This window comes from Drosophila arizonae, chromosome 2, assembly GCF_054131065.1.
Source record: "Drosophila arizonae isolate 15081-1271.41 chromosome 2, UAZ_ARI_1.0, whole genome shotgun sequence".
NCBI classification, from domain to species: Eukaryota; Metazoa; Arthropoda; class Insecta; order Diptera; family Drosophilidae; genus Drosophila; species Drosophila arizonae.
The window spans coordinates 25,028,714-25,050,482 of NC_142922.1; the positions used below are offsets into that span (position 1 = coordinate 25,028,714).

The window sequence follows — 21,769 nt, forward strand, 5'->3', positions numbered from 1 at the left end:
CCAATGGGAAAAAACATTCAGTGCGGCTGCTTGGCTCGACTTGCCATGGCTTGGCTTGGCTTTGCTTTGGCTATTTGATTCAGCTGAAGGATGTGACTTGCGACGCGCTCTTCATTTATTTCATGCTCCATTGCATTGCGAGATGTGTCAAATCAAACGCAGCAAACCACAAGGGTGACCCGAGAAAGCCTGGAGAGAAGCGAGAGCGAGAAAGAGGGAAAAGCTAGGACTGAAGGAGCGAGCAGTGTTGACCCATATGGCAGCCAGGCCCGTCCTGGCTAACTTTGCGCCTTGTTTACTTTTCGCATTGCGCGTTGTTTTTATTCAATTACGAGTGGAAAATTTTGTCATTTCGTTCAGTGTCTTCAAGTAGCTGCAATGTGTCCATGCCAATTGCTGGCTGCTTTTATTTTGTTTTGTTTTGTTATTTGAGATTAAATTTTTGCAATTGCTTGGAAGCAATAAAAAGTTTGTCAAGTGTAAGTAAAAGCCATCAATGCTACTTGCTATGCCAGCCGTTGACTTTTGTTGAGCAGTGTTAATTGTTTGCGGCTCAAAACCTTGGCCCACAACTCGGCGAGCTGCCAAGTTGAATGAGCTTCCATTGCGCTTAGTTCAGGCATTACACACAATGCCCACACATATTCACACACACAAGCTCAGCAGCTCACACACATCCTAACACTCTCTCTCTCTCACATACACACACATGGAATACATAAATCAATTGGCTTTGGCTAAAACGTTTGAAATTGATTTCAAGTTCTTTGGGCCATTGTTTTTATATGCAACAAAAGGGACAATTTTTTATTTACAACACAACAACAGCAACGAGGCCATGGCACTTATACACACTCGCACACACTTATGCTCACACACACACCCATCAACAGACAATGCGTGTGTCGGCCCAATGCATGTAAATTGGCCGCATTGTTTATGAGCTTTGGCTTGTCCATGGCTTGTATTGCTTTTGTTTTGGTCCAGCCAAACGCCCCATGCCACACCCACCTCGCATAATACTCCCTCTGTCGTTGGCCTTGGCCATTGATTGTCAATTCAGTTTAAGTGCCGCACATAAATCCAACAAATGAGCAAAAGGCTCCGCTTTATTTGCTCTAGTGAAATATTCCCAAAAGTTTCTTTAACTTGGCCGCTTTTATTGATTAGTTCAACTTAACTTTTACGGCTTATTAAAGTGCTAATCAAATTACTGATCCACATTGATCAGCCAACTAGCACATATCGCAGCAACTGCCAAATCAATCGAAATGTCGCCGCCAATGATGCAGTCGAGTGACTTTAAAGTCGAACCATTTCGACTCGGAAATACTCTGGATAGATTACAAAAAATCGGGCACTTCATAGCATACTTTATGTCTCAGTCAATAGCTTTAAGCTGTCGCTCTGTGGGCACAGCATAAAATGACAAAAAAAAAAGACGGCTAAGCCTTAACACGCCCCATACTCAGTCCCCAATCACAGCCACTCAGGGCCGTTGGGCGAGTAGCAGAAAGTGCTGCTATTTATTTGCTCAACGTCTGTTTGGTCATTAGACATGACACGTTGTCAACACGCAGCTAAAGCCGGCGGACAGTCCGGCCAGCTGTCCGTCTAGCTGTCTGGGCAAGTGTTTATGTTTTCAATTTGGCAGGCAAAACATTTTGACTACGCATACGCCACATGTGCTGGTAAATACAACGTTTGTCTGCATTGACAAGCAAATCAAGTGGGACAAAAACAAAAGTCAACTCATCCTTATGCTCTCGCCCCCGTCCTCATTCTCCTCTGCTCGCTCGCTGCTCAGTCAAGCTAATAAATGTTTTCTTGGCCGTCAGGCATCAAACGCTGCCTCAGGGCTCTCACTTGAGCGTAAAATATGGCTTGCAGCCTAAGCTCAACGCATCAATAGCTTATAGAACTGTCTTAAGCGAATTTTGTACGAATAGCCAGCAGCTAGCCACAGGGATCACAAGTGCTAGTAGCCGGATGGTGTGCTGAAATGCAGGGTATTAATTGCTTAAATTATTATCAATCGGCTCGCAGCTTAAGAGCTGATAAATATCAGTGCATATCAAAATGGAAGCGCACACAAATTGAATAAGGGCCCAAAGCAGTCACCAAATATTTCAATCTAAAACAAACCCAACGTAAATCAATCACCAAAAGCAAACAGGCTGCGCCTCGTGCCGCAAAAAGTGGAAACATGACAGTTTTTTCCTTTTTGTTATAGCTGCCACAATTTTCAGTTAAATTTAAGCTAAAAAAAAGCTCGAACTTTTTTTTGTGTATTCAAAAACAAATGCAAACAAAGCAAAAGAGACAACCTTTCAAACCACCCCTCGAAATCAGCATTACAGCAAAAAGGTGTTACCCATGGCTGGAAATTTACACCAGCAACAGCAACAACAGCAGCAACATCGGCAACAACAGCAACGGCAACAACAGCAACAACAGCAGCAGCAACGGCAGCGGATTAAATTTATACAGTTCGTCATGAAATATGCACATGTCCACACAACTAGAACGAAGCACTGGAGAAAAAAGTATAAATAAATAAATACACATAGAACATAAATAAATTAAGAATTAAATAACAAATAAAAAGCAAGAGTTAATAGAGAGAATTTTTAAAGGTAGTTTCTGAATGCTCTCTCTTTTTGCTATGCAAGAGCTCGGCTTGATATAGAAATAAAATAAAATAAAAAAATAAAATAAAATAGAAAAATATATCATTTATAAATACTAAAATTTAGAGAGCAAAATAAAGGGATATTTATAAAATATTCTCTATTATAGTAGTTATTTTATCATTATAAGCATAGGAAAATTTATCCTATAGTAATCTCTATATACATATGCTGATCAAAAACACTCGGTAACTCTCTGAAATCCTTTTCCAATTAGGAATTTCAGCATTCGACCAAAGTTTGAGCTAACTTTCGCGACTTGGAATGCTTAACCTCTCGCAATGTGACAGGAACTTTCGCTGCTGATGCCGCTCAACCAGTCAGCCAGCCAACCACTCTAATGCCATGCTGCCACCCAACGAACCACCCACACTATTAAAATGCAGCGAAGCCTGTCGAAAATGTAGCCAACGTGAACGACAACAAAATTTATGTACATAGAAATTAATATTTAAAAAAGAATGGGGGAAAAATAAAAAACTTGTTTGCTGTCATTGGCAACATTGTACGTTGATTGCCGCAGCTAACTTGCCACGCCCAACGCCCAACGCCCAACGTCCACACGCCGGCCACTGGCTGCAGTAGTTCAATAGCTGGCCATATGTGTCTGGCCGTCGATCTGCTCCCGACTGTCACATTAAAATAGATATGTTCCAAATTAAAAACTTGGATTTGACCTAACTATGCACAGAGTGAGAGAGAGAGAGAGAGAGAGAGAGGGAAAGAGAGGATGAAGGAGAAACATATACACAGCATGTAATGTATCGATCTTATGTATGAATGCAGCGGGCGTTAACTTCTCTCTTCGAATTTCAGGCCCCCCATTGGGCGCCATAAAATCTATGTAACGAGCGTACTCGAGTATGAAAGCGATCTTCGTGCATTCGCATGTTTACATATATACATATATACACATATATGTCACATACATGTATACATACATACATACATACCTACATCAACATACACAAGACGTGGATCGGGTAGTGGCGGGCGGAATCCTCTGGTTCCCTTAGCTCTGTCGGCGGTGGGGTGGGTCTTGCCAAACCGTCACCAATACACACAAACTTTAAAATTTTTAGGATTCCTGTACAAAACAACCATTCGGACAACAAGAAAAACGAAACAAACACGGACAGTTAGAAAGACGCGGAAGCCGAGGTGGTGTTGGCTTCTCGCTGTCTTTACCCAAACCCAACCATGATCTTCAGCTTTAAATTGTTTATGAAGATCCCCTAATAAAGATTGCCTCGACTCTCTCTCTCTTCTATGCCAACGCTATGCTCCTAGCCTACCATATTAATCCATCAAGGAAACTCAAAAAAATTCTAAAAGATACATTTATTCTTTAGATTACTCTAACTAGACTATTACATTTTCATTTACTCTTAATTACTGTCGCTTCATGTTCCTGAATTTATATATATGTATGTGCATGTGTTTGGTATGTAGTTTGAGTGTATAAAAAAAATGAAAAAAAACTACATAATATGAAAAAATTACAAATGAATAAAAAGGTTAACAATATAGTAATAAACACATAATAATATAATAATATAATATTACAATAAAATATTAACAAATGTTTAAATCATATTTTAGACATTTGGGGAGTATTCGTTAGTACATATAAATTTAAAAATTTAGTTTTAATTCATAGCTTTTATTTCATAGTTTTTATTTGATAGTTTGTATTTCATTCTTTATTCAAAATTTTTTCTTTTTTTTTTTTTTTTTTTTTTTTTTTTTTTTTTTTTTTTTTTTTTTTCTTTTTTTTTTTCTTTTTTTTTTTTATTTTTTTCTTTACTTATTTATTTAGTTTTATTTCGTTATACATTTTGGGGACATGATAGGGAGGGGAAGACAAGGGTTAATTTAGCACTCACAGTTCTTTTTGTTGTATGTCCACCGCTGAAAGGCCTTTCTTTTGGTGACTGCTGCTGCTGCTATATGGAGGATGTGTGTACTATTGTGTATTATTTTAATGAATTATTATTAATAGTATCATGCTTTTCGTTTTTTTTTTTTTTTTTTTTTTCTTTTTTTTTTTTTTATATATTATATATATATATATAATTCTATATATGTATAATATTCATTATTGTCTATTAAATCAAGAATTTATTTAACCACTAAGCATTTAAAGTTCTTTTTTTTTTCGTGTACTTGCAGTTTTATGCTGCACGTTCACTTTTATCAAATTTGTCTTGGAAGCTTTTTTTTCATGTTTTTTTTCTTCACATACACATTGCGCACACGTGCAAATATATATACATAATTTTCTCTAATTTTTGTTTCTTTTTAAACCGCACATATAATGATTTGTAATTTTTAGTTTATATATATATATTTTTTTTTTCACTAATATGTCGTCAATAATCCCTCGCCGTTCTGCGATCTGCTATACATTTTATTTCGGGTGCTATTTTTCGGGGCTCTTTTTTTTTCTTCGGTGGCTAATCTTTTTTTTTTTTTCGGGGGCTACTTTAATATATAGCCCTAACCTCTGCACAGCGCATATGTGCATATGGCCTTCTGCTGGCCGAGAGGTTAGGGTTATATTAAAGGCTGCAAAGTACAAAAAAACCGACTTAGTTTCTGTAAACTAAGTTTTAATTTATATTAATTTTGATCAAAATACCTTTTTTTTTTTTGCCTGCTTGCACACTTGTTGTTTCCCACGAATAAAAATGCGTGCGGCTGCGCGCACCAAAGTCAATGACTGACCAGCTCAGCTGGTCACGGTGGGCCAAATTCAGAAAATTTCAATCTTTTGTAGAGGGCAATAATCTTTTGTGTATGTTTCTTTTTGTTAAATATATATATAAAGATAGATATATATATAATTATTAACAAAAATTTTAGCTGGATAGAACTCCACGCTGAGGGTATCTTCTTGAAAATGTGGGCCGGAAAAAGATGGAGCTGGCAATGTGGCCGCTTTTTATACGCCCACATTCCAGTGTTCTTAGTTTCGGCGTTTCGCTCTCAGCGAAGCTTCGGACAGCGGGATGCTAGTGAGCGTATTTCTCCCACTGTCTCCGACGAGCGAGCACAGCGTAAGCTTAGCGTAAGCTTAGCGAAAGCTCGATCGCTAAAGCTCCGCTCTCTGTCTCTCTCGTGCATTGCATTGCAGCGCAGGCGACAATGTTGTCGCAAACGATATGCGCTGCAATTTGCAATCTTAGAGATTGGCAACCATTACACCACCCGATAATATACAACGTTAGACAGTATATTAGCGGGAATCAGCTTCTAAGCATGGTAAGTACCGACAGATGCGACGTGCATAGTTACTAAAATATTAAATTGTTAAATTTGACTATTAAGGCATAGAGAGAGAGAATCGAGGTATTCTTATTAGTTCTAACTGTTCCGAATTATTTCTTTTTTTTTTTTGGGCTATTGAAACTAAATCTAGCAGGTATTTACAAATTGATTATCGCTACCATCAAAAACTATACTATTCGGCAAGGGAATGCACAGGCAGCATATCTCCGAGTTCCAGACAATAGTACACTTAAAGACGCAACGACAACAGCTTATCAACACACAACTAGCATTGCTTAAGGCTTCTACCATTCTTCATTTAAGTAAAGAATACCCTCCAGGGATAATCAGTATTGGTATCCTAGCCGAATACACAATATTCTGGAATTATTTAGAGAAGTTTTTCTAGAACTAGATTGAATTGTGGCTTCATCCACAGCAAACAAAAACGAGCTACAATTGTGAGAGAAGATGTTCTTTTCCAAAGCAGCGATGCTTTAATTCATTTAAAGTTGAAAGATACTTCAAGGTGTCTCGGTCTGCGATCCAGGCTTGAATCCAGCAGCTTCGTAGTACCTATGAAAACAAATCTATTCCTCTCAGCAGTCACTGTTGCGATAGCTAGACCAACCAAGTCTAAGTCTATTTCAGCAATACAGGCTACTGAGACAACTAATATTCTCACAAAAGGGGGTGTTTTGTATGACTACAACTCCATATAGAAGAAGTGGCCATACAAGAAAACTTTGGTTCACTGAAAGCGTATTAACTCACAGTGCCTCACAAAGAATTTCGGTTCACTGAAAGCGTAAGAACTCACAGTGCCCCACAAACAATTTCGGTTCACTGAAAGCGTATTAACTCACAGTGCCCCACGTTGGGCGCCATAAAATTTATGTAATGTATCGATCTTATGTATGAATGCAGCGGGCGTTAACTTCTCTCTTCGAATTTCAGGCCCCCCATTGGGCGCCATAAAATCTATGTAACGAGCGTACTCGAGTATGAAAGCGATCTTCGTGCATTCGCATGTTTACATATATACATATATACACATATATGTCACATACATGTATACATACATACATACATACCTACATCAACATACACAAGACGTGGATCGGGTAGTGGCGGGCGGAATCCTCTGGTTCCCTTAGCTCTGTCGGCGGTGGGGTGGGTCTTGCCAAACCGTCACCAATACACACAAACTTTAAAATTTTTAGGATTCCTGTACAAAACAACCATTCGGACAACAAGAAAAACGAAACAAACACGGACAGTTAGAAAGACGCGGAAGCCGAGGTGGTGTTGGCTTCTCGCTGTCTTTACCCAAACCCAACCATGATCTTCAGCTTTAAATTGTTTATGAAGATCCCCTAATAAAGATTGCCTCGACTCTCTCTCTCTATGCCAACGCTATGCTCCTAGCCTACCATATTAATCCATCAAGGAAACTCAAAAAAATTCTAAAAGATACATTTATTCTTTAGATTACTCTAACTAGACTATTACATTTTCATTTACTCTTAATTACTGTCGCTTCATGTTCCTGAATTTATATATATGTATGTGCATGTGTTTGGTATGTAGTTTGAGTGTATAAAAAAAATGAAAAAAAACTACATAATATGAAAAAATTACAAATGAATAAAAAGGTTAACAATATAGTAATAAACACATAATAATATAATAATATAATATTACAATAAAATATTAACAAATGTTTAAATCATATTTTAGACATTTGGGGAGTATTCGTTAGTACATATAAATTTAAAAATTTAGTTTTAATTCATAGCTTTTATTTCATAGTTTTTATTTCATAGTTTGTATTTCATTCTTTATTCAAAATTTTTTCTTTTTTTTTTTTTTTTTTTTTTTTTGTTTTTTTTTTCTTTTTTTTTTTCTTTTTTTTTTTCTTTTTTTTTTTTATTTTTTTCTTTACTTATTTATTTAGTTTTATTTCGTTATACATTTTGGGGACATGATAGGGAGGGGAAGACAAGGGTTAATTTAGCACTCACAGTTCTTTTTGTTGTATGTCCACCGCTGAAAGGCCTTTCTTTTGGTGACTGCTGCTGCTGCTATATGGAGGATGTGTGTACTATTGTGTATTATTTTAATGAATTATTATTAATAGTATCATGCTTTTCGTTTTTTTTTTTTTTTTTTTTTTTTCTTTTTTTTTTTTTATATATTATATATATATATATAATTCTATATATGTATAATATTCATTATTGTCTATTAAATCAAGAATTTATTTAACCACTAAGCATTTAAAGTTCTTTTTTTTTTTTCGTGTACTTGCAGTTTTATGCTGCACGTTCACTTTTATCAAATTTGTCTTGGAAGCTTTTTTTTCATGTTTTTTTTCTTCACATACACATTGCGCACACGTGCAAATATATATACATAATTTTCTCTAATTTTTGTTTCTTTTTAAACCGCACATATAATGATTTGTAATTTTTAGTTTATATATATATATTTTTTTTTTCACTAATATGTCGTCAATAATCCCTCGCCGTTCTGCGATCTGCTATACATTTTATTTCGGGTGCTATTTTTCGGGGCTCTTTTTTTTTCTTCGGTGGCTAATCTTTTTTTTTTTTTCGGGGGCTACTTTAATATATAGTCCTAACCTCTGCACAGCGCATATGTGCATATGGCCTTCTGCTGGCCGAGAGGTTAGGGTTATATTAAAGGCTGCAAAGTACAAAAAAACCGACTTAGTTTCTGTAAACTAAGTTTTAATTTATATTAATTTTGATCAAAATACCTTTTTTTTTTTTGCCTGCTTGCACACTTGTTGTTTCCCACGAATAAAAATGCGTGCGGCTGCGCGCACCAAAGTCAATGACTGACCAGCTCAGCTGGTCACGGTGGGCCAAATTCAGAAAATTTCAATCTTTTGTAGAGGGCAATAATCTTTTGTGTATGTTTCTTTTTGTTAAATATATATATAAAGATAGATATATATATAATTATTAACAAAAATTTTAGCTGGATAGAACTCCACGCTGAGGGTATCTTCTTGAAAATGTGGGCCGGAAAAAGATGGAGCTGGCAATGTGGCCGCTTTTTATACGCCCACATTCCAGTGTTCTTAGTTTCGGCGTTTCGCTCTCAGCGAAGCTTCGGACAGCGGGATGCTAGTGAGCGTATTTCTCCCACTGTCTCCGACGAGCGAGCACAGCGTAAGCTTAGCGTAAGCTTAGCGAAAGCTCGATCGCTAAAGCTCCGCTCTCTGTCTCTCTCGTGCATTGCATTGCAGCGCAGGCGACAATGTTGTCGCAAACGATATGCGCTGCAATTTGCAATCTTAGAGATTGGCAACCATTACAAGCAATATACTGACATAAACAATAATGCAAAATGTTGTTCGGGGCTCAATGATATTCCCTATACAATATGGTCAGGTAGGTACAGTAATAATTGGCTATATTGACACTCGGAGAATTCTCTATTAAACTTTTTAATATATTAATTCAATACTATCATTAATTATGCATATCAAATACAGTATTCCTGATTTCTATAATTTATATTCCAACTAAGCATCGTATTTTATGCTTCGTGAAGTTATTATCGCACTTCTCTTCCTTTTCACTCTTGCGACAATTCACGTATATTCATTCAATTATATGAAAATTACAAACTAATTTGAATTCAGAATGAGATTTTTATACAAGCACTGAGCAGATCTCCGCTTAGCAATTGTTTACTGTACGGCAAAAACATTTATTTGTTTGACAATTTTTATTGCCTACTTTCAGGCGGCGGTTGCTGGCGCAAACTGTTTGCACAAAAGTTTTCAACAAAAAATAAAATTCAAAAGGCGTTAAAAACGTTTAGACCGAACTTTTACCCTGACGTGACATGCCCAAAAGGGGAGGCTTGATGAAGAGAGGGAGCAGGAGGGCACGCAGCTCGGTCAATCCGGCCTACATATTTTCGAACAAATTTGCGACCAGACTGAAGGCAATCGAATAGGTGGCATAAACAATACAAACAACTGGCACGAGGCAGTGCCAACTGCTTTGGGTATTAAATAAAAGTTTTCCACTTAAGGTTTATAAAAAGTTTAAGCCCATACGCGCTGTAGCTGTTGCTGTTGCTGTAGCCGGAGCCTGGGCGGGGGAGGGGCGGGCTGACGGCGACCACATTCACACCTACAGCCGCAACTGAAGTGGAGCCGGAAACGGAAATGGCGTCCGAAATATGATGAATGCCTCGCACAGCCGAACCCAACACGCGCAGCGGACATCTGGACAGCCGGACCCATTATAAGCTCGAATGCCGCATAAAGATTTGGCACAATAAAAACGTTCGCATAACCACTTAAGTTCTACAATATAGTAAAAAGTTTGCACGTCCGTTCAATTCGAATTTATTTTATACAGAAAAGACTCAATTCCCCGAATGCTGGCATTTGTTAAGCCTGTACTTGCAGCAATTTCTTAAGCATTTACACCTGCAGTTAGTCCAGTGACTCAAGTAGAAAATGCAGCGCTAATTGCATGCGAAATGTCATGCGTTAATTGAGTTGCCGTCAAGCGCAGCTCTTAATTAGCCGCCACAAAGTAAGCTTTTAATGACCAAGAAGCAGCGGAAATTAGCCGCTGCCCATCGAGCGACATGCGAAACGTTCCGATTCCTGTCAATTCCATCCAATTTGCATGGCTCCATTTGCGTCACGGCTGACACATAAGTCGCTAAAAGGAAATTGCAGTGCCACAAACTGCGGAAGAGGCAGGAAGCACGACAAAAAAAAAAAAAAAAAAAAAAAAAAAGATATAGACACACGCTCGACTGTCAGTTACCTAAGCCGACAAGTTCATTATTCAAAGAGAATTATGATTAGCGGCGGCAATTATGCATTTGACAAGTTGTAAAAAGCTAAAGCTCATTAGGTTCATTAGCTGACGGAAAAATTCTAATTAGCTGCCAGCTCTCTAGCAAAAGCCACAATTTTCCACCTATGTGCATTGAAAGCCAAGCCTGAAAAGTTGATAGGGTGAATTTTGAAAATGGAAAACAAAATCCAAATCTGGCATTAAAACTTTTCAAATCTACAATAAAAATATGTTCATGTTTGGCTAAATTTCAGCATGAGATTTCACAATTTATTTTTGTAGAGTTTCTGTTTATTTTCGATTCATTTTTGATCAATTTAAGACTCATTTTAGTTCAATTTTTAAGTATTTTCTAATTATCAGTTTAATTTTCAGTTAATTTTAAATCAATTCAAGATTCATTTTTGATTAGAAACAAACAAATTGATTCACACTGCAGACTTTATATTTCCTGGCAATATATTTACATGGAACTCACTTACGTTGAGCATACCCCATGCTGCTGCACGCTTGTCTACAGGGTAGAATTGCAAATCGTTGTCAAGAGTTATCTAATACGATTTTAATTAGCAAATGATATTTTAAGCTGTCAAGTGGCAGTCGCTAAGAAAAACTAATTGCCATTCGAGCATTATCTGCTGATACACGCACACACACACACATAGAGAGAGAGAATGATAGAGAGAGAGAGAGAGGACAGTTATTGTAGCTGCATGTAGCTTGCAGCAGGCACAGCCCTTAAATGGAACTCGCTTTGGCACGTGCCACCACAACCAGCCACGTCGCAGCTGCTCCGCCCCGTTGACTTCTCATAGATTTAGGAGTACATATTTCTTTGCCGCCCTAGATAATCGTATCGCACACTCACATTCACTCACACACATGCTACGTGCAACACACTTGGGCCTTGGGCATGTTTAACGCAGCTGCGCAAAATTAGGCTTACTATTTTGCTTAGACAAATGAAGTACCGTTAGCTCGAGCAACCATAAATAAGAATACGCTTAGCTCGTATCAAAATTGTAAGCACTTGTTGTTGGCGCCACCAAACAGCCAATCAATCAAAGTGTCCTGGGTCAAGGCATATTGTCGAGCGCCTTTGGTCAAATTAATTTAATAACCCAAAAAAAAAAAAAAAAAAAAAAAAAAGCAAATCAAATTACAATTCAATTCGATTTTTTCGTTTTTGCTTTTGTGACGGCTGATAGTCCATAATGAAATCAGGCAAGCCCCGCACGAAGTTCAAGGACACGCCAAATATCCTTTAGTTTTTTATTGGTTGCTCTGAAGGGTCTAGACGCACTTTAGTGTCAGATCAATATTGTACACATGTATGTGTGTGTATGTATATACCTTCATATATTTGATTGTATGTGTGTGTGTCTAGGCGTGTATGTAAAACTTATTTGTGATATTCCAGTATCTGATGCAAAACTAAGTTCAGTCACCTGCGAAGGCAGTCTAAAAATATGTTGAGCCTGTTAAGAATAAGTCCCAAAAGAGATAGAAGCTATAAAATTTTGTATAGAAGTAGAAAAGAGAGATAGAGGGAGACAACAAATTACTCGGCAACAAAAGAAAAATATCTAAGAACATTTTGATGAATTTTGTGTAGATGGATAGACTCAAACTTAATATTAATATAGAGTAATAATAATATAGAGTAAACAGTAGAAGATTAAAGAATTTATTTTTTCTTAAATCTTCTCCTGTTTACTCTACTCTACACACTCTACACTCTACACTTTGGATAGACTCAAACTTAATATTAATATAGAGTAATAATAATATAGAGTAAACAGTAGAAGATTAAAGAATTTATATTTTCTTAAATCTTCTCCTGTTTACTCTACTCTACACTTTCGTCTTTATATTAATCATATTGTATGCACGGTGTCATCTTCTTTCTCATCCTCTTTGCTATGCATTCGAATACTATCTTTATCTTCCTCTTCTCTCCTTCGATCCCTTTTTCTGTTCTTCGTATACTATGTACATACATGGATATCTTCTTCTTCTGCTGCTTGTATTTCAGCTTTTTTTTCTTCCTCTTTTATTTCTTCTTTCTATTTAAGCTCCTCCCATCTATGTTTCCTGTAAACAAAATGCCATCTTCTACTTCTTCTTCTTCTATGCATAGTTGCTATTTCTTCTTCGTCGTCGTCTACTACATATCTATGATTCATCAGATTAAATAAAGTAACTAACTACAGTTGATTGCTTTGTCAACGGGACATTCGCTCTAAAAAGATTATGTTAATTGTAAACGATATATCGAGTATCGAGTGGGGGCAGCTGGAAAGCCAGTTTTAATTGAATTATCAGTGGCTAAGGGCGTACAAAGAAATGCCTAATTGAATACACTAATGCAATCAATTAAAACTGAATGCGGTGCACACACGTGCTCAAGACGCTATCTGAGTGAGTTGCTTCTTTGATATTACTAATACGACCCGTTGTGCACATCTATTACACACACACACACACACACACACACACAGCGCTGTTCGCTGCAAATGTATATAAATCGGGTTGTGGCAGAGGGGGCGGCTGCTGGGGGCTTTTGGCTCTGGGCTGAGGACTGAGGACTGACTGAGCTCTGAGCGCATCGCTCACTGATGAGTTCAATCAAGTTGTAAGCATGATTTCACATTGTATTGGATGTGCCGCAGCGTGCTGAGTAATTCAATACACAATCAACAGCGTTTTAGACTTCATTTGCAGCGATGGGCGGCATAAAAAATAAAATACTAAATAAAAAATGGAAAGCGGGAAGAGGGAAAAGGGAAAAGGGAAAGGGAAAAGCAAAAGCAGAACAAGAATAAAGTGAGCAAAAGGCCAAATCAAATCATAAAAAATAATATGCCGCGCAAGGGCGCAACAGGATTTCCTCTCTGCATGTGTCTGACTGCGGAGCAGGCAGCAAAGAAAATCAACAAGCTTTTACCTTTGGCATGCAAACGAGATGAAGCACAAGAATTTTTTACCCCCCGCCCTCTCCTGCTCCTGCCCCTGCCCTGTCTCGCTCCCACATTCCCCCCTTTGCGCCACAACTCCAAATTGATGCAATTTATGAAAACTTTTGTGCGCTCAATTGCGAGAAACGAGTACACAAGACACTGTCATTTTTATGCACTTCTCGTGCCAAAACAATTTCTCTATCTTTACACCGGGGCAAGAGGATTCTCTGCTGTCTGCTGTCTGCTGCCGCTTCCTTCCAAGCAGTCGTGTTTCGTCATATTTTCATTCTTTTTTTCTTGTATTTGGCATTTGTGCATTGTGCGGCAAATTAAGCGCATTGCCTGTGACTTCATTTAGCCACACACACACACACATACTTACAGCAAGGACATGTATATAGTCAACAAGTCTACTTATGAATTTGAAAAGGCTTCAAATTTCATTTGCCATTTGGCAATCACTTTAAATTTGCCACTCAAAAAACGAAAAAACGCAAGAACGAAAAGCAATTCCCGGCCTAATGACTGCCATTTGTAGCCCAGAAATGAAATGAAATGTGCGCCAGACCTGAAGGCGTTTATTTATTTTTATTACTCGCCCACCGAAGATACTCGCCCGCTTCTGTAATTACAGCCGAAAAACATTCAAGAATGTTATACAAAAATTATGGCATTAAATCATAAGTGCGGCTTAAGCAAATCTTTTTAATTTCATGCTCAGATTAAGTCTCAAGAAAAGCATTTTTTGTGTAATTTACTAATGAATTCAATTGTTTAAAATATTACATAATATTCCTATTCATCAATAATATTTCAATAGTTATTCTATTCATATAAATAAATTCGAATTTAGTATATTTTAATTTCGTATATTTTACTGTTTCTTTATACTGAATCAACAGCAACAGTTAGCACGTTTATGTTATTTTACAGCAGCAGCGCTTTGTAGAATAACATTGCAGTGCTTAAACATAACATAAGCCTGTTAATGTTAGCCAACATAACAGACGCCCCTGCATAGTCCCCTTTTCGAACATTGCCCCGCTTGAGGGAGGGGTTGCTAACAGCATGTTATGAGCGCTTGAGTTGTGTTATCTGCGCTGTCTGGCTGTTAAGTTTAGCAAGCGCTGTTTGAGCTGCTACGCTGCGCTATGTTAGAATATGAATTTTTTGGGTTTATGGGTTTGTCTGCTTGCAGCTGCTGGCAGCCCTTAACAGTTGCTGTTGGCTGAAATGTTCAAAAGGATATAATTTAAATATTTTATAGAATATAAATCATTTTTAATGATAGTTAGAAATATAGATGTATATAAGGAAATATATATATGTGTATACATATGTATGAATGTATGTATGTATGTATTCATACGCACACTCACTCACACTTTGGAATACAAATTTTACGCTATATCAAGTGCACATCAAAAACAAAGTCAACAGTCGGATTCGCTCGTATGCCGCATGTCAGATTTCCAATTTCCCGGCCGATGCGGAGAGCTGGCCAAAAGTTTTCTTAACTTTTCATCAAGCTAATAAAGCGTGCGCCTTTTCGTGCCTTAAAGTGGTAGCCGAACGACGACTTAAAATCAATGCGCCCTTCGACTATCTGTCTGTCTCTGTGTCTGAGGGTGTATGCGTGCGTCTGTGCACATGTGTGTGTGTGCATGTTTGTGTGTGTTTAGAGTTGTGCTGCTGCGGCTAATGAATAGAAATGTCGTTCTTCAAAACTTTTTAGCAAAAGCTTGGAACTGCCTCTCAATTTGTGCCTCCGCGCCCCGAAACGCTTTATGGGTTAATGAAAAGCTGATTTCACTCCATATTTCACACTCACGCACATATACACAGTCACATATATGTATTTACTTACACTTACTTAAGTTAACTTTGAGTTTTGACTTTTGGAAAATGGCAAAAGATTTGCGACTCAATCCGAATGCAAAACTTAAATGCGTGCCATATGAAACGGTAATTGTGGTGCTTGCCAGCTGACTGTCTGGGTGGTTTGGGTGGTTGCCGTTAGCTTGAGTTAGCTCATGTGGCTGTGTGGCTTTTCATGTTTGTGTTCACCTAAGGGACCCAGTAGAGAACTGTGGTAATCAATGCATAGAAAGTGATTCAGTCGAGTTAACAACTCTTAGACAGATTTAATTTTGAAGCTTTCGTTTACTGAACTCAATTAAACAGAAGAAAAGTTTTTCGAGTCGCATACTCTTCATTTCAGTTCTCCAAATGGAATTCATATATAATTAATTCTATGTATAATTGTATAATTGTGAAATGTCTAGCTAGTCGAAACATTTTCCTTCAATAAAATCTCTCTCTCTCTCTCTCTCTCTCTCTCTCTCTCTCTCTTTAGCTCTTTCACGGCAAGAGGAATGGTAGAGGTATATTCCTCTTGTTCTATCTCTCTCTCACTCTTCGTCTCTCATACTCAATCTTTCTCTCTCTCTCTCTCCCTGTCTCTCTCTCCCCCCCCCCCCCCCCCCCCCCCCCCCCCTTCGACACTCACTATTCCCCTCCTCTTCCCTGCACTGTCTTTCTCTGTCTCTCTCTCACTATCTCTTTTGCTCTGTCTATCTCTCTCTCTCTCTCTCTCTCACTTTCTCTGTCACTATCTGTCTTTTGGCTATTTTAATATTTATTCCAACTGCATCCGCAAGACAAATAATTTTTCTTTCATTCATAAAATTTGACATTAGCATATTGCATTTCCATTCCGTTAATGTGACAAAATGACAAATGAAGTGGGGGGCGTTTTTTATCAACCAACAACCCGAACTCCCTATTCGCCCTGTTGAGTTGCATTTTATGCGTTTCGCGGAAAATGCATTTGCATTTTTTAGTTGTTGTTGTGGGCGCTGCTACTGCTGCTGCTGCTGTTGACACAGACGTGGGCGTTAACGTGGGACGTGGGCGTGGCCACAGTGGCAAAAAGTAAAAACACTTTGACAAACGTTTACAAACTCGCCAAAGCGACAAAAACAACAACAACAATGAAAACGCAATGGAGCAACTTTGAAATTGATAAATTGATTTACGCTCAGAGCAAAAAAAATGTTATATATATAAAAAAATATATATATAATAAAAGAAAAAACAAATTCACATCAGTTGACTGTGTGAAATATATGCAAAAATCTCTTATATGTGCCAGGAAAAATGAAAAATGATGCAGGACGAGCACGAGCCATGAAAAAATTTGTAGCTTTTCAACGAGCTGCTATAGACTCTTAACAGCCAGCCCCACAAGATGTACAACTCGAAATGCACAAAAACCCCTTTTCAATTGTTCACAGAGTCATTCCGATGCCAACGAACCTGCGTTAAGGTATAAAGAGTGGGAATAGGCACTATCTGAGAATCAATTTCAATAAGATTATTTATGGATAGATTTGAGGAGGAGCTCAACAATGATTGGGTTATATGCCATATAGAATAAGTATGTTTATGTACATATACACATATATAAATCACATATTTACATTTATTGAAAAGCGCAATAAATCTGGAATATTATATTGATTATTGATATTGATATATATTGACTGCAGTTATATCTAATACGTACAGCAAGACATTGAATTAAATTGATGGTGTCTTAGTAAAAATAATATAAATGCAGTAGAATCCGGTCATAGCGATTCCGCTTATGGGTAAATAAAATTTATCGCTTGCTCCATACTGACTAAGCCCTAAAAAAAAAAATAAATAAATAAATTAATTAAAAAATAAAATCTGATTACTCTTCAGATAAAAACTGTACAATAAACTGCAAACTTTTTGTAGAATTATAAGATCTTTGCAATACTCGTATAACAAAAATTAAAATTAAATAAAAATAAAAATAAAACAAGTAAAAAGACTCTAGTCGAGACTGCTCGACTAGGAGATACCCTGAACCCTCTAAGCTGATATTCTAATCATTCTGCACTTCTTTTATGCACACATACATACACATGCATCCACACGCACGCATAAGCCTGCGCTGTGCTAACTGCGCAGTAAGCAGCGACTGCGCTTGGGCTGCGCTGCAGTGTGGGCAATATTATGAGAATTTATTTGTCGAATAATTTCTTTTGTAGACATACGATCTTAATGATCAGAGTGTAATCATATGGCAAATATGTGTGTATATTCCAAAGCACAAGTCTAGTACTTGAAATGCGTTTCTTACCAATTGGGGGAGAAGGGGGCGTGGTATCCAAAATCTGTAAATTACAAAGTCTTTGTATCGTTTAACTTTATAAACAACACAAATTTGAAGACTCCAGGTCTAAAAATGTGTAAATTAGGCTAAAAAAAACAAAATCGATTTTTCGATTATTCTCGATAAAAAAGACGATTTATCGAAAAAATAAAGAAAACTCGTGCTGTGTATGGTACTCACGAGTATGCATGCCAAATTTCAGCTCTGTAGCTCTTATAACTTCTGAGATCGACGCACTCATACGGACGGACAGACGGACAGGGCCAAATCAACTCAGCTCGTCGCCCTGATCAAGAATACATATACTTTGTGGGATCTGCCACACCTCCTTCTCCCTGTTACATACATTTCAACAAAACCATTATACCCTGATTTCCCATTGAAAATGGGTTCAGGGTATAAATAGAAAAAAAAAATTAAAAGTAAAAACTAATTTAAATTGTAATTTTAAAACAACAGAATCAGTTTCAGTAAAATCATAGCTAATAGAAAAAAAAATCAAACAGATATTTTGTTATATTCATTTATTAAAAGCTTTAACATGATGAACAATTGATAGAGACCAATCGAGACGAGAGCTCGTAGCACTTACACGTTCCAACATTTTGTACACCTGATTGAGTTTAGGTAACCACATGAACCATGCCCCATGCCCCATGCTTCACGGCTTACGCACGTAGCCAGGACACCACAGAAAAAAAAGCAAAAAACAAAAACAAAAAAAAAAAACAAAAACAAAAAATAAAAATAAATAAATAACAAATACAAATATAAACAAGTAAGATGACTCTAGTCGAGACTGCTCGACTAGGAGATACCCTGAACCCTCTAATCTGATATTCTAATCAGGTATTAGAACGCGCTCTGCTAACTGCGCAGTAAGCAGCGACTGCGCTTGGGCTGCGCTGTAGTGTGGGCAACATTATAAGAATTTATTTGTTGAATAATTTAATTTCTAGACGTACAATCTTAATGAAACTTTCAGGGTGTAATCATATGATGAAAATTTATGTACATTCCAAAGCACATGTCTCTAGTACTTGAAATACGCCTTTTACAAAGGTGAGGGTGAGGGGGTGTATATAGGGGTGGTGGGTAAATTATATAAAAAATCGAAATTATATAAAATACATATAAGTTTACATTTAAAATTTGCAAGCTCTAGCTCTTAAGATGTAGGAGATATAATTAAATAACTAGCTTTCGATAAGGTTTTGATCGATAATAAAATATCGGGAGTAGTTATCGATATATAAAGAAAAACTTGATATGCGCGTGATATACACGGACCTAGGAAGGACCAAGTCTCTAGCTCTTATATCTTCTGAGATCGACGCGTTCGGACGGACGGACAGGCAGACGGACAGGGCCAAATCGACTCAGCTCGTCGCCCTGATCAAGAATATATATACTTTGTGGGGTCTGCCACGCCTCCTTCTGCCTGTTACATACTTTTAACAAAACCATTATACCCTGATTTCCCATTGAAAATGGGTTCAGGATATAAAATAAAAAAATGGCAATGTCAAACAATATTTCCGTAATAATTTCAATTTTTGCACAAGGAAAGTTGTGCTCGTTATGAAGACAGAGAACCTTTCTCTCTCTGTTTGTGTGTGTGTGTGTGTGTGTAAGCGTCTGTGCCTTTGAGTGTTGGTGTGTGTTTTGTGCACTGGCACATTTAAACCGTATAGACAAATAATTCAATATGGTAAACAAGTCACGTGCCTGGTGTGTTATTGCTTTTTGTTGGCTTTGATTCCGTGTAGACGACGAGGACACTAGCAGACAGGGCACAAGCAGGGAAACGGCTACGAGTGGGAAACCGCTAATGCCACGCCCACCTTCACCCCTGTGTAGCTGTGTGGGTGTGTATTTCGACTGCAATCATTATAAACTTAATTAAAATATCGACAAGCCATAATAAATAACAACAGCCGCGTGCGCTAGACAACGCATTTGCCTTAAAGTCTTTTACAAACATGCCGCCGTCTACCTGTAAATATTTAAACGCCCACCTGCAAACATTACACCTGCCATCAGACATATCAGAAATTTCGTGCAATTTTAGCGCCTGTCTGGGAGGGTTGGCTTAACAATTATACAGCAAGAAACCCCAATATATCTATTATTCTATTATACACATGCATATATAAATATGAATATATACCACTGCATACCCACCTTAAGAAATAATCCAATATTCCTTAAATGCTTGCTTATTGTTATTTCAAACGTCGTGAGCTACCCTCGCAGTGCATGTATTTACATGCATATAAACAGCGTCGTTCGTTCATCCACATACAGGTAACAATCACAGGTAACTTCTACATGTGTAAATATTTACAAAACGCGCCAAAAACGTTCGCAAACAGACGCCAGGCGCCTTCACCTGTATCGTTCATCGTCATCATCATTATCAGATTCATCATAATCATCGTCATCATCATCCTCATGATTACTGTTGCTGTAACTCGTTCGCTGCCTTTACCACAGACAGACACACACACACAAACATACACACACATACGGACATCTACACATGCACAAAAGCTCATGCGAAGCGACTGTGTGCAATGTTATTTATGCCTTTCGATATATTTGTGGTTGTTGTTGCTGCCGTTGCCAATGGCTCACAGCTATCCCCACACTCGTTTGCTCATTCACTCACTAACTCACTCGCCCACACACACACACACACACACACACACACACACACACACACACACTCACTCACTCACTCACTGTTGCTCTTTATTATTATTATGCTGTCATTTCTGTTGTCGCGACATTGTCAGCAACATTGTTGCTGTTGTTGTTGCCTTTGTGCGTTAACCCCTTTACACCCGCTGCTACTGCTGCTGTTGTTGTTGGTGTTGTTGCTGTTGTTGTGGCTGCTCCTCTCGTTTTGCTCCTATCTGCATCGTACTCTCCACACGAAAGGGTTCAACTACTTCGTGTATGACACATGCCATAATAATTTTATGCTCTACAAATTGCTTAACCCTAAACATTGCATTAATATGACAAATATGTCCACAGATTTGGGCATAAGCATATGTTTTATATCGCATAAATCGATGTTGTTAGGTTTTTAGACCCATTTTTTTATTTGGTAGCCAATATAAATCCATTACATTTGTGTATTTCCTTAGGCTGCCATCAGAATTTGAAGAAAACATTTGTAGCTTTCATAAAAACATAATATCAAATGTGTTTCAACGTGAATCCATATACATAAATACATATGTATGAGCCCATCGCTCTGAATGCCTTCCTTTCACTCTCTCTGTTTCTTCCTGCATTATTTTCCATTTTTTTTATATAAGACAAAGACAAGAATTTAAGATATAGTCCCAGACACTAGACACGATCGTTTCGACATCTGTCGCAACTCATGCTCCAGCACAACCGATCGTGAGGAGAATCACCCACAGACTAAATTGCCTCATACAAGCTGCAGAGTCGTCCAGCGTAAAGAGTATCAGCTCTTATGGCTCCTTCGCTCTCACCATCCACAACGAAGATGATCGGATCGAAAACATTTCGACCAATGGCGTAACAGCTTGCTCTCGACTGTAGCTTAAGCCCGCTAATAAAACAAGACCGACCAATGGCGCAAATGCTCTCCAAACAATACAAAGCTTAAAGCTTTCTAACAAAACTTTTAACTGTTTTATGACCTTTTCTTTAGAAACAAAAACAATTATTTTTAAAGATACTACTCTCATGGCATTTAAAGACGAAATTACAATATCAGTATTTTTTTATATTTCAATTAAT

At 37.6% G+C, this 21,769-nt stretch overlaps 1 protein-coding gene and 1 long non-coding RNA gene across 6 annotated transcripts in view; both read right to left on the reverse strand.

Moving 5' to 3' along the window:
• Positions 1-9,325, reverse strand: part of LOC108615446 (putative polypeptide N-acetylgalactosaminyltransferase 13) — a 40,859-nt gene extending 31,534 nt beyond the window's left edge. For 3 of the 4 annotated variants that reach the window (XM_089463134.1, XM_089463131.1, XM_089463135.1), the window contains exons 1-2: positions 8,743-9,325; positions 4,577-8,669 (exon numbers count right to left, since the gene is read on the reverse strand). The gene's annotated coding sequence lies outside the window, so the exon portion shown is untranslated. The remainder of the gene's footprint in view (positions 1-4,576; positions 8,670-8,742) is intronic. The other variant, XM_089463132.1, reaches the window with a different exon arrangement.
• A 4,544-nt stretch (positions 9,326-13,869) lies between these two features.
• On the reverse strand, positions 13,870-21,566 carry LOC149270617 (uncharacterized). 2 transcript variants are annotated; one of them, XR_016268685.1, is made up of 4 exons: positions 18,579-21,566; positions 17,348-17,471; positions 17,262-17,284; positions 13,870-15,007 (listed from the first exon to the last, which is right to left on the reverse strand). It is a non-coding gene; the product is annotated as an uncharacterized LOC149270617 (long non-coding RNA). The 2 variants fall into 2 exon arrangements; XR_016268684.1 differs by lacking the exon at positions 17,262-17,284.
• Positions 21,567-21,769: the final 203 nt, after the last annotated feature.